General features: G+C 38.6%; 1 protein-coding gene across 2 annotated transcripts in view; it reads right to left on the bottom strand.

Annotated features, from left to right (window-relative positions):
* Positions 1-15652, bottom strand: part of LOC114242324 (SH2 domain-containing protein 4B) — an 80997-nt gene extending 65345 nt beyond the window's left edge. The window contains exon 1 of one of the 2 annotated variants that reach the window (XM_089737930.1): positions 15424-15652. The gene's annotated coding sequence lies outside the window, so the exon portion shown is untranslated. The remainder of the gene's footprint in view (positions 1-15423) is intronic. The other variant, XM_028173441.2, reaches the window with a different exon arrangement.
* Between the last annotated feature and the right edge of the window lie 423 nt (positions 15653-16075).

Here is a 16075-nt window from a genome sequence, read left to right as displayed (position 1 = left end):
AATAAAAATATCAACATTTCGTAGACTTTGGAACTATACTGAGATCTTAGAACTTATATCTCAAGGTGGGTGGCGGCATTTATGTTATAGATGTCTATGGGCTCCGGTAACCACTTAACACCAGGTAGGCCGTGAGCTCGTCCACCCATCTAAGGAATAAAAAATAAAAATATATTGTTTAACTATACTTTGAGTAAGAATCAGAGACAGTAGACAGAGCTCGCGAGTTCACATACCACGTACGTTGGGTTGTCGAAGCAACCGAACTTCGCTGGTGTGTGACGTGACGAGTTCTATAAAGCAAAACAAGACTATTATTGTCAGTCATCATCATCATCTCCTGGAACCTTCTCTCATATATCAGAGGAAGTGGGAAAGTAGTCGCGGTGATTGACAAACTAAAGAGCGGACGGTTAGCGTGGTATGGACATGTGTTGCGTAGAGATGTGATGCATCCCCGCATGTGACTAGGAGATGTATGGATTGTAGTGCAAGGTAAAGAGGGAAAAGGTTGACCAAAGAAGACATGGATGGAGTGTGTGAACGACGATATGAGCGAGAGAGAGGAGTGAGTGCTTAGCTGACGGCTGATAGAAGAGAATGGAATAGAAAAATTAGCTTTGCCGACCCCACAAAAGTAAGGTGGAGACAAAGAAGATCATCATCTCTTGGAAGAAGGCGACGGAATATAAGGGCTGTCTTCTGCCTCCGCACTGATCAGTCATCGTTGAACTAAGGGTAGGAAGAGATTTCACGCTCAGCCCTACCCAGACTTGGTGAGCCGGTTCAGAGCGACCAGTGAAGGGGAAGCTGTGCGCGCTATGCGTTTTAGCACGACACAGAGTTCATGTTAAAAAACGACCTGTTAGCGGTGTGTTTTTTCCTACCTCTTCTAGTAACCTCGAGGGGTTATATTAGATTCTCCGGGCGAGTAGGTGAACTCACGGGACTCTAACCTGGTGAATTTGCTTGCACTGGCCCTAGCAAGAACCGTGCTTCGCAGAATTTACCATCGGATCGGAAACGCGACCCACTGAGAAGATCCAGCGAGAAACTCAGTGGGCTGTGTCTATATTTACGTTTTATGTTAATGTAATCGCCGAACCCTTTGTCGCAAGCGACGGATTCGATGAGAACGGCGACCGGTACTTGAGTACTTAAAAGCACCGTTAGTGGATCAGGAGGATCCAAAATGACGTGTTTAGGACTAGCGATGTAATATGTTGACTCCGCTCTGATCCAAATAAGATTTAATTCTATTGTCTTCGAATCGTATTCAATTATGACATCTAAACCCATATATTTTTCCCGAGCAAACAATTATTTTTTCTGGTATAAACACGTAAACTCATAAATATAATCAGATGAATAATAAAACAGTACCTATAAAAATATAAGTCAGTCACATGAAACAACATTATTACTGTTGCAAAACAAAGGATCAAAATAAAAGGATACTACTCAACTACAAGACATAACATGAATAAATAACACAGAAACTACAAAAGGATGAAACCGGTATAAAATCAACAAAGATGCGCGCATAAGCCGTGACAGTAATTCAATTAAAATACCTTAGAGAGAACTCGTCATGTCGCGTGACAATCAGTCTGCCGCAGAGGCCTTGGTAGAGACCTTACATTTGTGGAAACACGCGTCGATGCACTCGGAACAACTGGCTAGTAACATACCTATATGTACCTACTTATGCATCAATAGTTCAAGGGGATTCGCTATTATATGTTTCAAAAGAAACGGGCATACGAAACGGGCAGGCAATTCAAACGTGCTTTTTTTAATGCCTATGTAGGCAGACGGGGATACGGCCCACCTGATGGTATGTGGTTACCGACGCTCATGGAGGTCAGCAATGCCAGGGACAGAGCCAAGCCGCTGCCTTCCATTGAATACTCTCCGCAAGCCTCGTTTGAAGAAGGAAATTTCATAGCGCTCGGGAAACACCGTGGAGGAAAGTTCCTCCCCAAGCCGGATGGTACGTAGCAGAAAAAATCTTTGGAAACGCACTGTCGATGAACGGTTCTAGTGAAGTATGTATACTTATATATTATAGCATAGCATAGCATAGTGTTAGCATAGCATTTAGTATATAACATAGTTAATAGGTGTAATCTCGTATGTCCCCCTAATAAGGCGGACCACCCAGAAACATAGGCTTCTTCATAATTGTAAGCTAGGATTAAGATGATTATTAAGAATGGAATACACGCAAGAAGACGTTTTCCTTTAACACCTCCCAAAGTACAACATTACAAACAATACCGTCTTTACCATAAGGGCACACGGGGCCCGTGCGCAGGGCCCCCATTCTCAGGGGGCCCCGAAAGACCGACAATTTCTCTCACACGTTTATTCTCAAAACATTTTTGTCGAGCACATTACACTTTTTTCACAAATCAGTAGTCAGAAGGTATTTACAAGGCATATGCTATGCCTATAATAGAAGATTTTGCTAACAGAAATCCCGAAAGAAACCGTTATCGAAATCGTAACCAAAAAACCAACAGTACCTATTCTAATATCATTAATGACATATTATATCATACGGTATTAGATTACCTATAATAAATGGTTTCATACTCAGTAAAAAAATGTTATTATAATTCGCTGTTTTTACTTTCCAAAAGGGCCTCAAATTCTTGTGTGCCCAAGGGCCCCATCCTAGTTTAAGACGTCCCTGATTACAAACATACACCAGATATTTTAATATAGATGAACTCTGCTCCGATAGCGGGAGGTGTGGTGGTAAAAAGTAAGAAAGGAGACATGTTTCAAACACGTTTGAAAGGTCGTAACGTGCACAAACCGCTCTGGAAACGGCCTCAAGTTAAAGAGGATGTTTGCTGTTCTGGACACGGTAATACTAAAAAACTTTTTTACTGGTGGTAGGACCTCTTGTGAGTCCGCACGGGTAGGTACCACCACAACGCCTAGTTTCTACCGTGAAGCAGTAATGCCCTTCGGTTTGAAGGGTGGGGCAGCCGTTGTAACTATACTTGAGACCTTAGAACTTATATCTCAAGGTGGGTGGCGCATTTTAAGTTATAGATTTCTATGGGCTCCAGTAACCACTTAACACCAGGTGGACTGTGAGTTCGTCCATCCATTTAAGCAATAAATAAAAAAATCACTATCGTAAATTAACTGCACGTTACAGAAGTTTTACTTAAGTGCTATGGAAAATGTGCACTTTATAAGCAAACGCCACAGAAACTGCCGGATGCTGATCGTTTCATTGTGGTCTTACCACAAATTAACTTTTGGAAACTGCAATTTTTTCTTTGGTAAATCATTGTTTTCAGTTTAGATACTTTAGGCTGTAGCGTGCAACACTCGGTCGCACTCGGCCGTCATCGGATGCGATCGGAGCTCCCGAAAGCGCAGGTGTCCCGTGACGTCATGCTACGAGATTCGCGCGCGTCGATTTATGTTGATTGTAAAACGTAATTTTAGTTTTAATTTGTATCTTAATGTAAGATCCTGGAGTGGCGACCACGTACTGGCAAGCGCAGTGTGGGACGGCCACCTACTAGATGGACCGACGACCTAGTAAAAAGCGCTGGGTCTCGTTGGATGCAGGTGGCAATGGACCGGTCGCACTGGAAATCTATTGGAGAGGCCTATGTTCAGCAGTGGACGGCGATAGGCTGAAATGATGATGATGATGATGATTGTATCTTGTAGTGCCTGGCGTTGTTTACTCTTTTAGTTTATATTATAACATATATAATATGTGTTCAGAGTAAAATATCCCGCGAATACGAACAACAAATAATAAACCACAATTCTATTAGTTTACTGTCGTTTCGCATTCAGAAACTTGACACTAAGTCGTATAATTTAAGTATTCTAATTGTAATGTCCATTTGTCCGCAAATGCTAAAACTGTAAAGCCAAACATCGAATTTAATATGATTACGAGAAAATGGAAATTAAATCGTAATAATAATTTTGATTACATCTATCACAAAATTAATAAGTATACCAAATAAAAAATGTATTTATAAAAGGGTTAAATGGCATATATAAATCTAACATTAATATTAGCTTCGTCATATCCGATAAGATCGACTCCATTAAACCTTAATGTCCCGACTGCTTTAGTATTATTTATTGTACGTGAATTACCAATGTGCTTCAAAATGAAACTTGTAAGTGCAGCATACAAAATATTAAACTCAATTTTCTTACAAAACACTACGGAATTTCATAAACCTGTTTGCCAACATTACCATAATAGTGTTCTAACAGCCGACTCAAGTCTGCACACGACTAGGTTTCCCATTTTAGTAATTCCAATACCTACTGATACATTTATTTATTACCAGTTATATGTATAAGTAAGTATTTCTAATACATTAGTGTATTAGGCTATGTAAGTAAAAAATTTTGTGGACCATTATTTTGTTTTTAATATTCGACTGTAGGGTATTTTTATAGCGTATGTAAGATACGTGTGTCCTCTTTGCTTCTTATCACAGGAAGTGTAGAACACAAAAAATGTAGAAACGATTTTGTCGAAATTTATTTTGCACTAGATCATTCAGTTTTTTTTGTGCCATTGAGTAAGGGAACGGGCCCGAGGACATCACGACGTGATGCAAAATCGGAAAGCATGAAGCGCCAGAAATATATATTGGACCAGGACAAGAAATTCTTACTAAATTTCCATCTGCAATATATGTACATACGTACTCAACATGAAATACGTACTCAACAAATTTTAATGTTCACGATTGACTTTCACGGTGAAGGAATAACATCGTGTAATAAAAAGTGAAACCCGCAAAATTATAATTTGCGTAATTACTGGTGGTAGGAACTGTTGTGAGTCCGCGCGGGTAGGTACCACCGCCCTGCCTATTTCTGCCGTGAAGCAGTAATGCGTTTCGGTTTGAAGGGTGGGGCAGCCGTTGTAACTATACTGAGACCTTACAACTTATATCTCAAGGTGGGTGGCGCATTTACGTTGTAGATAACTATGGGCTCCAGTAACCACTTAACATCAGGTGAGCTGTGAGCTCGTCCACCCAACTAAGCAATAAAATAAATAAAAATATTCCATCCACGTAATAAAGCAAAAGGTTTGCACGCATCTATTTATTCAGATCTACTAAACGCTTTGAAAACTAAATATGTATGTATGTATGTGTACATTCTGCAAATTTGTTAATAACCGAGTCTATTGAGAAACGGGTTCATGAATCGAACCAAGCGGAATGCTAATGCTGGCTAGTGCCACATTACTGTCTATTACGCTTTCAGACCGTGTATTTAAACGCGACTTACCGTCGCCAGCACAGTTAACGTAAACTCAGTCGAGGAGAATGAAACGGAACGCGCAATTGTTACGTGGGAAACGATCTAGTTCGGGTATTTTGAAAGTGATTTGTAGGAAGGAATTATATTTAAATTCGCACGGCATAGTTAAGGCGCTTTAGTATTTTGGGGTTATAATTTTGCGGGTTTCATTTTTATTACACGATGTTATTCCTTCACCGTGGAAGTGAATCGTGAACATTTGTTGAGTACGTATTTCATTAGAAAAATTGGTACCCGCCTGCGGGATTCGAACACCGGTGCATCGCTCAACACGAATGCACCAGACGTCTTATCCTTTAGGTCACGATCTTCAGTATTGAGGAGACCGAAGCGAGAAGAAAAGACAGGTGAACGAGCTCACAGCCCGCCTTATGTCCACCGGAGCCTCTGGACATCAACAGCGTATGTAAATCCCACCACCCACCTCGAGACATGAATTGTAATTCTCAATATTATGCTACAATGGTTCGCTAGCCTAAAGCTAGCCTGCTGCCTAGCACTTATCAGGAGGTAATTTTAAAAACTAACCACGTCGACTTTTGTATATTATTATTATTCGAAATCGAACCTTTAAACTATAGTGTAAACTCCGTACTGTAAATATTCAAATATAAATCTAAGTTGCTGATAATTCTATGAAAAAAAGGTAACAAAAAACGAACGTTAAAGACACCAAGAACAAACAAACATAAACATTCATTCAATATGTAACTACACATGATTATTCTTATGTTGTTATTTTACATTTTAAAAATCCACTTCGTAAATGTGCAGTCATAATTTTAACAAGTGCTCCATAGCTATTTTTAGGTATTCCAATACGTAAAATTGCAGTTTTCGCAAACTATCTTTCGTAAACTATATAGATAATTAATTAGGTACATGTTATTTAATCACAGTATCGAATTGAACTCATAACGCCATCCAAAATAGCGAAAGAAGGTCACATATTATGTAATTTAGATTAGAGAAACGTCTAAGTTTCACTGATTTCATTGTTGCCTGACAATTTATTTTTGATAGTTAAATAAATATAAATATAAATATTTACTAACAATCACGCCACGTTAACTGGTCCCGTGATAAGTTCGTAAAGAACTTGTGTTACAGGTACAAGATAACGGAAATAAATTTAAGATTTTTATTATACACATACATATATTTAATATACATCCATAACCCTGGAAAAGACATTTATATTTATCATACAAGTATCTTCCCTTGGCGGGATTCGAACCCGCGACCCCCTTGCGTAGTGACCATGTCACTTACCACTACACCAGACGGCCGTTTGATGATCTTAAGTTACACTAATTTGAAGTTCAGAACACCGCCTGTGCATAGTAGACACTCGGTACATATAAAAAAGTCTGTTTTAATGCAAAATAAAAGTATTAGAACGAAAAAAGCAGATTCCGCTAAAAAATACTGTAAATGTTATTGATAACGCGGTATCATTATTTAATTTTGATTAATAATGAAATTATTATACGTATTAATACAAAATCGATTACGTTTTTTGATTCGTATGATGTAACGTGAATATCTTCGAAAACGGCAAAACCACTTTCTTTGTACAAACCTGACAATACAGAACTGGTTATTCGGGTTTTGTCGTTTTGCAAATGGCGCGGCGTCGGTTAGTTCAATAATAATAATATTAATTTTCATTTCACATATACAAAGCACGTGGTGACCTATCGCGATCGTCTAGCCCTAGTGAGTTTCTCGCTGGATTTTCTCAGTGGGTCGCGTTTCCTATCCGGTAGTAGACTCTACGAAGCACTCGGAAGCACGGCTTTTGCAGAGGCTAGTATTAGCAGCGTCCCCAAGATAGAGTCACGTTACCTACTCACTCGGTTACGCTGGCATAACCCGTCGTAGCTTACCAGCTTGGGTAGGAGAAAAAAAACGCGACCTTGACATGAGCCGCACTGGACTATTGCTCTCGACGTGAATACCCTACCTCCAGGATTTTCTACAAAAGTGGTCTTTAATTAGTATTGTAATAGAATTGAAACTGCTTAAATATTTTTATTTAAGTAATTACTGGCGGTGGAGCAGACTGTGAGTCCAGACAGGAATGTAATATCATCCTGCCAGCTATAGCTCTGACGGAAGGACGCACATCCCACTATCTTCTGACACCAAAACTGCACTCATTTATAACTAACCTTTCACGTAAATCATTGTTTATTCTCAAATTGACCTTACGCAAAATATAAAAATGAATTTAAACTGGACGTCTAATTAATTGCACTCTAACGATTTAAAATGACTTTTTTGGAGCCGTTGCGATTCTATGCTTTTCGGTTAAACACTATCGAATTCTTAAAGGCATATAAGGCATATATAATCATTAGGTATATAAGGCTATAAACAGTACATAAGACTACTCTGTGCTGTTGCATTTAAGTAGGTGTATGAGCGGAGTGTGGTTGTGTGAGAAAAAACCATGTGGCGATAAAAATCTTAGCCTGTAACCACACCCGCATACTTAGGACCTGTTTGGTAGAATCTCAAGGACTTCGTCTTGTTACAGGAGATATGTAGACTGTATGAATTGCGCTCAGGTAATACAAATGGCCTTGTTAAACATAGGGTAACTAAATACGTATTAATTAAATATATATACGTAAATACTAAGTAGGTACTACTAAATACACTCCGCCGCTTTTTAAAACAGGTAGGTATTAGCTTGATCTGTATCTGCTAGTTTAATAATCTAATAATTTTCAGGAACATCAAAATGTTCAATTTACTTGAAAGTGTGTATACGTATGAAAGGTTCATAATACGTACTTAACAAATGTTCACGATTGACTTCGACGGTGAAGGATCAAACATCTTCTATATTCTTCTTCTGTATATATAAAAATGAATTTCTGTTCGTTAGTCTCGCGAAAACTCGAGAACGACTGGACCGATTTGGCTAATTTTGGTCTTGAATTATTTATGGAAGTCCAGAGAAGGTTTAAAAGGTACCTAGATATAAATATGAAAATGCTCGGAATTAAATAAAAATAACAATTTTGTTTTTCCTTTGATGTGTCCCCCGTCGGACGGATTCATTTTGTTTGTAAGTTTATTTTATACAAAAGTTTAGGTCTTTATTAATCGATTGAGGCACTACTAAGTCTGCCGGGTCAGCTAGTCGTGTAATAAAAATCAAACCCGCAAAATTATAATTTGTGTAACCGGAAGGATAAGTACCATCACCCTGCCTATTTCTGCCGTGAAGCAGTAATGCGTTTCGGTTTGAAGGGTGGGGCAGCCGTTGTAACTATACTGAGACCTTAGAACTTATATCTCAAGGTAAATGGCGGCATTTACATTGTAGACGTCTATGGGCTCCGGTAACCACTTAACACCAGATAGGCCGTGAGCTCGTCCACCCAACAGTGACCACTTACGATCCAGTGGGTTGCCACCTCGACTACCTTCTATTATTAAACTAATAGCCCATTTCCATTTATTAATCTATGTTGTGTTTAACCTTTATAACCTATAGCTAAATTGGCAACATAGATAAGACACGATATCTAAATTGACGTTGATCTATCGTAATAAAGACGTAAAAACTTCAGGATGTCCAAAAAATCAAAATAAATGTTGATATAAAATTGGGTCTCCTCCTCCAGCAGGATCAAAAAATTATGTATTTAAGTTTCGATCTGTTAATAATATTGTAATAGCTCCAGCTAAAACAGGTAATGATAATAATAATAAAAATGCTGTAATTCCTTATTATTATAATGTAATTCAATAGGTGATATTATATACCCGTACCCGGTAATGGAGCAGTCTTACGAAAAGTAGAATACGATTAAAAGAGGCAAGTTTCAGAAGTATTTTTTAAGTAATTGTTTTTTGATCGAAATAAAATTTATCATCATAGCAAACCAACAATTAAAAATTTAAATTCTAAAGCAAATAATACTGACCGTGCTTAAAATTAACTTGAATTACATACAATTACGAAGACAAGGAAAATAAATATTATAATATAACGTTAGCAAAAAAACAAAAAGTGTCATAAATTTACAGAGCGATTACATTCTCTGTGTGCGTTACTGTTCCGGTGCACTTTCGTGTGCGAATCATCTAATTGCTTTGTAGAAAGTCGTTGTTGCGTTTTTTTTAACTGTTCACTGCTTCCGAGCTGTTATAACAGGCGTGGATTAAGCTGGATTAAAAACGTCATACATCTTTAACACGCCGAACGCCAGATTAGAAACCATTCTCAGTCCAAGCGTGCATCTTGTGACCCCCATGGCGCGGCGTCATGGCGTACAAGTCTTTGATAAAATATTTAAAAATATTAATTGGCGTATATGCGCAAATGTACATAAATCCAAGAAAAGTACCATGGTGTTGCTTTAATTAATTTTACCAAGGATTCCTTTAGTGGCTTTTAAGCTATTGCATAGCTTCTATCGCGGGCCTTGAGCACGGCGACTGAATCAAGAAATTCCGTAACGAAAATAAACTGACACTCCCAATACGCCTACTATGTAGCTCGCGTTCAACACATTCACACGTTGCGCTGGTGTAGTGTTTGTGAATAAGCGCGCGGCGTGACGTCGCACTGCATGAGCATCATGAAAAGTCTGCCCATCTCTCTCTCACGCGGTCTAGCTTATGAGTGTGAAGGGGACAGTTAATGTTAATGTTTATAAATATAGCGTGGTCTTATTTTTATTATTGTTTTAATATTAAATTATTATTGTCTAATTGTAATTGCATAAGTTGATAAAAAATGCTTTGCAATAGCTTTACCGCGGCAGTCCCCGAGTGCCACACATCTTTTTTTTTTAACGAGCGGTTCAAGATCGCCTTGTTCGTAACTGCCTCCCTGTACTCGTGATTTTCGTCCGTTACTTATTTATTATTACATGCGGATTCCGCGCTAACAAGATGAAAGTCTGATCACACTTTTAATGAATTCCGTTTGCATTCTCGCCGTCGCTGCACTCTGAAAGTGAATAGTTAAGATTTCGCTAATTAATGCACTAATTAAGCACAGTCTGCCTGAAATATTAGTGAATAAGACGATATCAAGTACATCCAATTTGATTCGTGCAAATACAATTTAAATCACTTATGATATAATACAATTGGTGCAATATTTATATTAATTAACGATACCTATATACCTACTATATAACACTAACGGTATCTATATACTAGAAGTATTAGTTTTTTATTATTCATATTTTCGACTTTGATGATACTTGATGCTAGCCTTCAAGTTAGGTCAGCTGTTAAGTATCACAATTGAAATTTTAGACTTCGTGCGAGCGGCGTCATTAACGAAATGATTTCTATGGGCTCCGGTAGCCAATTGCCAATTAGTTAATTGTTAATGTTGGTTCATGGTAAAACACAGCTGTAAGCTTCTCTGTCTATCTATGAACAGCAGTTTATGCAAACGAGTAGATATACATTTTTTTTTGTTTTTATTGCCCTTGTAGGCAGACGAGCATACGGCCCACCTGATGGTGAGTGGTTACCGTCGCCCATGGACTTCAGCAATGCCAGGGGCAGAGCCAAGCCGCTGCCTACAAAATATATCAGTTATTGGCTCCTCTTTTTGTTTAAAGTCCTAAGTTGGGGCAGAGGGTTGTAACAGTATTTCGCGATCGTTCAAGGCTTGCCTTGGGACATGTATGTGCTTGTCCTGAGAGTATAGCCCAGCCTTTCCCAAAGTGGACGATAACGCCCCCTTGTGGGCGCTGCAGACCTAAAGGGGGGCAGTAACAGACCCAGAAAAAAAATGGGAGCGTTGTGAAGAAGCTTGGGAGGTGATTTGTAATTCAATTTAGAAGGACTCTTAGACACCAACTGAGCTCTCCCTATAGTGGTTTTTAAGTGTGTGAAAAAATGAGGACGCTAAAAATAATTTATTCTCAAACTGGCCGGTAGACAAAATAAGTTTGGCAGCCCCTGGTATAGCCTATCTATCTCCGTTAGGGACGCGTGATCTGCTTGTTAATTGGCATTTCCCGACATTGGCCTCTCACAGGCCTTCGTTTGAGATCTTCTCAGGCAAGTAAATCAAGTTTTTGCCGAAGAAAATCTGAAATGCCTACGTGACCATTTTGATTACCTTCTATGTTACACACCCTTACTTTGGCTCCCAAGGAGAGGTCATTGCCGTAGTAGCATCAAATAAAGATAAGTACATTAACACCGCAATAAAGCGCTTCAATATAATTCTTAGTGATAGACTCGGCGATGCATGCCCGGTGTGCTTGGTGCGAATTTTTTAACGTTCTCGCTAGCGTAAAAGTTATCCCAATTTTGTATGCAGTTGGAATTTTAGAATAGCGCCCCTAACGGCAAACGTAGGCAAACGATTCCATTCTATACTATATGAGCTAACTTTTACGCTATCGAGAACGTTAAAAAACTCGCACTAAGCACACGGATCTCAATAATGGTCAGTGAAACGCTCATACTGGTCTATTAACTGTGGACATGACAACGGATAACCATCGCATATTAAATATGACATCATCTTCGTAATCCATTGATGACAAGAATTCATACTTTGTACAACTGGTTAAAGTCAAGGTCGTGCATTTTACGCAAGAGTATCCAAACCGATACAAAAGTGAAGTATTTATTCTAACCCAAACATAGTCTACATAATAATACAAGATTAAGAGAGAACATTGCTTAAAAATTGCACTTTTAGAAATTAATGTATATGAAAGGGTCATTACTGTATTTATCGACATAGGTTCAATGTCTATCGCTCAGGTTTCCTTAGATATTTTACGTACGACGATACATCGTAATGACTAAGAACCAAGGTAACAAAGTTTTTAGGACAGGCCAATTTAAAAATAAAGAACAAAAATTTGTATCCGCCATCTTTGAACTTCTTTTTCATTCAAAGAATTTGATTTAACTTTTAAGCGGGAACGCGGCAGTGATATTTCGTGAATTGTTTTTTTAATTTAATTTAACTTATTTTGATAATTTAGTTTTTTTTACAGGATTAAACGTGAAATAATTAAGCTTAGCTTTATTAAATGTTTAGCATATGTGACGGTACACAAATATGGAAAACACAGCGCTGAACATGACTCCTCGGGTTCTCCCAAAGTAAATTTGCAGTAAATAGTTACCATTTTACTGAAATTTCAGTTCATTAAATTTCATCTCATCAATTAATGTCTCAAATAAATGAACTTATATATGTAGGTACCTATTTAATTCAATATTTCTTTAATAATTTGCAGATGTTTATAAACTATCTAACTAACGTTTATACACTGACAATAATGGAATAGCAAGAAGGTAATTGCTATACTTAAAAAAGAAAAAGAGTTACATTTCAACTAAATAGGTACGGTACCTACTTTTGCTTTTTAAATTATTAGGCCCCAGTTTTAAAATGTCCAACGTCAAATTTAACATATTATTTTAATTTTCACTAGGTACATGATTATTGAAGATTTTATACATGGTCTAGTCCACAACAATGTTAACATTGACTTTGGTTGGCGTTTTAAAGTGAGGTCCCACCACGTACGTCTGTTTGTACGTTACTGGTTTGTCGAAAGGCTTACGCCTCGTGATAGTCTGACAAAAAAATTACCCATCTAGGCCATTATGGCAGAAAAAATAGTTATTACAAAAAGCTATACTATTAAGTAATATTTGAACCTTTAAACAGTGTCAATTGTATTGGAAAATATCTATAATAACGTCCTCATTGTTTCAATCTTCTAGTGGAATTAATTGACTCATCCTTCACCCGTGATAGCACCCACTTAGACATGATAATTTATATTTATTACTGAAAATCAAATCATAAGCTTAATACAATGCGATCTCAGAGCGCCGGAGTAAAGGCGGCAGAGTTTATAAAAACTGTGGAGGCAGGCTTCAATTTATATACTGTTACGCCGGTAAGTGTAATGCCATCTATCGCCGAAAAGCCGAACGAATATAGAAGATCTGGGAAAAGACCTCGGGGGCGCAGCCCAATACGTTAGTCCGACCAGATCCGCACCGCTTTTGATTCCACGTTTCACAACGCCCTCCACACCGCCAGAGACAAGAATGGATAGAGAAAGATCGTGCGCGCGAAGGTGATACAAAAGGGTGGTCACGACCCTCAGCAATGAGGAATACGACGCAAGGAGGAGGATAGAAGATCCAATAGCATCTAGAACGCTCGGGAAGTACAACGCCACTAATTGTCAGATAGCGGAAACGCACATCGAAAGTACTCGACTTGTGAGGAATGTTCTCGACGATTCTAGGGATGTCGTATCAACTATAAAAGCGTTGTAGAGATGGCACGCACCTAGTAATCGGAACTACTCGAAGCGAAACAGCGAACGGGTCACCTGAAGCGAAGCGGAAGAAGCAAATTGAGTGTTTGTGAAGTGTTTTAAATGTTCTAAGTAATAAACACAGTGTTAAGTTGTAATTCGGTAGAATTGTTATTTATCCTGAACCCCAAGGCGTAACAATAAATACCTTGAGTGTTTATGATTACAGAACTTAATTTTCAAGATATCTAATTGATATTTATAAATTTAATTCATATAAAAGACAGAAATAGTAAATAGTTCTTGCGACGCAAGTGTTTAAGTCCAATGAACTTTGATTATATTAATTTGCATAATTACTACTAGGGCGCGTTGTATACTACTACAGACGGGTCGAGCGAACGAACCGCGTAGCATACTACAAGTGAATCTGCGAAGTTATGCCTCAAAGAGGGGACGCCATTCAGGTTATAATTTGCATATGGGTTCCGATAACCAATTAACACGAGGTGGGTTATGGAATTATTCACACATCGACAAAAATCTTTTTTTCCTCTTTGAAATGTGTATATGTTTCAATATACATAAATATAGATCGTTTCCAGAGATCTTTTTTGCCACGTATCATCCGGCTTTGGAATGAGCTCCCCTCCACGGTGTTTCCCGAGCGCTATGACATGTCCTTCTTCAAGCGAGGCTTGTGGAAAGTACTTAATGGTAGGCAGCGGCTTGGCTCTGCCCCTGGCATTCCTGAAGTCCATGGGGGACAGTAACCACTCACCGTCAGGTGGGCCGTACGCTCGTCTGCTTACAAGAGCAATAAAAAAAATAAAAAAAACGTTACTACCCGCCGGGCGTAGCTGTCTTTTATTTGTTATTTTTATTGCTTGGATGGGTGGACGAGCTCGCGGTCCACCTGATATTAAATGGTTATCGGAGCTAATATACATCTACAATGTAAATGCCGCCACCCACCTTGAGACATGAGTTGTAAGGCCTCACTTTTAAGCCCAATAGCCTAATAGCCTCTTAGGCTACAAGCGAATAGGTAGAAGAAAAAAGATCACTCTAGTGTGTAGTGTAGTTTTGTGTACTGGATTTAATAAGCTTTTAACATTATGTACTTAATGCATTCTATACATTATCATCTGTGCAAACACTAGACTATAAAAAAAACGTGACAAGCATTGTCAATATCTGCTCTTCAATTAATAATTACGGTTTAATTTCTAATAAGTATCTAACCTACCTTTTAATGCTAATCAATACAATTAACTATATTATGGGTCTAGGGGTTTATTCACCCGCATTGTTTGATAGATACCCTTTTTTTATTTAGGTACGTAACTAATATTTTGGCGTTTATAGTTAGGTTATTTAAATGTGGACGAACTTTTACAAGGGCATACCGCAATTTCAAGCGTGACGGCTTTATAACATGAAGGTAGGTAGGTACTGTGATTTACTGGTCTCTATTCTTCTTTTTTTTCATTTTAGTTACAGATAGACGACTAAGAATTGGAAAAGGAATTCGGACAATAGCTGTTGGTAAATTTAACAAATTGGCTAATTTGTTTTTTAGGAAATGAACATTTCTACAACCCAAGTCGTTTTAATAGTTACCGGGGCTCAAGACGTGAAGGCGACGGAAGGTTTTTTATTGTCCTATATAGTCAGACAAGCTCACAGCTCACCCGGTATTAGGTGGTTGCCATTGGGTACCACCACCAGAATATTTAAAAAGAAAGTAACATGACCAAGTTTTTTTTTTTAAACTATATACCTAACTTACCTCTCAAGTCACAGCATCCCGGCTCCGTCAAATAAGACGAACGTGACGTGAAATTTTATTGAGACGATTCCAATTTCACAGAGTTATAATAAATTCGTTTAAAATACGTATAATGTATGGCGGCCACTCGCCCTGCGCACGTGAGCACGCGACGGCCCGCCGATTGCACTGCAGTCTCGCAGACCGCTTCGAAACTTGGTTTAAGCAAAAAGTTTTCACTTGTTTACAGCAGCAAGCCTCACGGTTCGTGATTTTGCCCCACTTTTAAGATATCTCGATCAGTGGACGAGACAGCGAGCTTATCCTTGCTTTAGTCGTAAATCGCACTGTTAAAATCTAATCTAAAAAACGGTCAGAGTGCTTAGTGCTAGTTTCTTAACGTGCTCGATTGCGTAAAAGTTAACCCAATTTTGTATCTCCATGACGACCTGGACTTAGAGTCCATCAGTAAGTATATCAGTCGGCGTCGATGCGCCACATCGATAAAGCAGCACGACACGAGAACCCTCTCATCGTGGCCGCGGGTAACTACTGGTGGTAGGACCAATTGTGAGTCCGCGCGGGTGGGTACCACCACCCTGCCTATTTCTGCCGTGAAGCAGTAATGCGTTTCGGTTTGAAGGGTGGGGCAGCCGTTGTAACTATACTTGAG

The sequence above is a fragment of the Bombyx mandarina genome, chromosome 03 (assembly GCF_030267445.1).
Source record: "Bombyx mandarina strain Sakado chromosome 03, ASM3026744v2".
In the NCBI taxonomy this organism is placed as follows: Eukaryota; Metazoa; Arthropoda; class Insecta; order Lepidoptera; family Bombycidae; genus Bombyx; species Bombyx mandarina.
The sequence above is the reverse complement of the archived record's forward strand: the minus strand, read 5'-3'. Positions and strand labels throughout refer to the sequence as shown.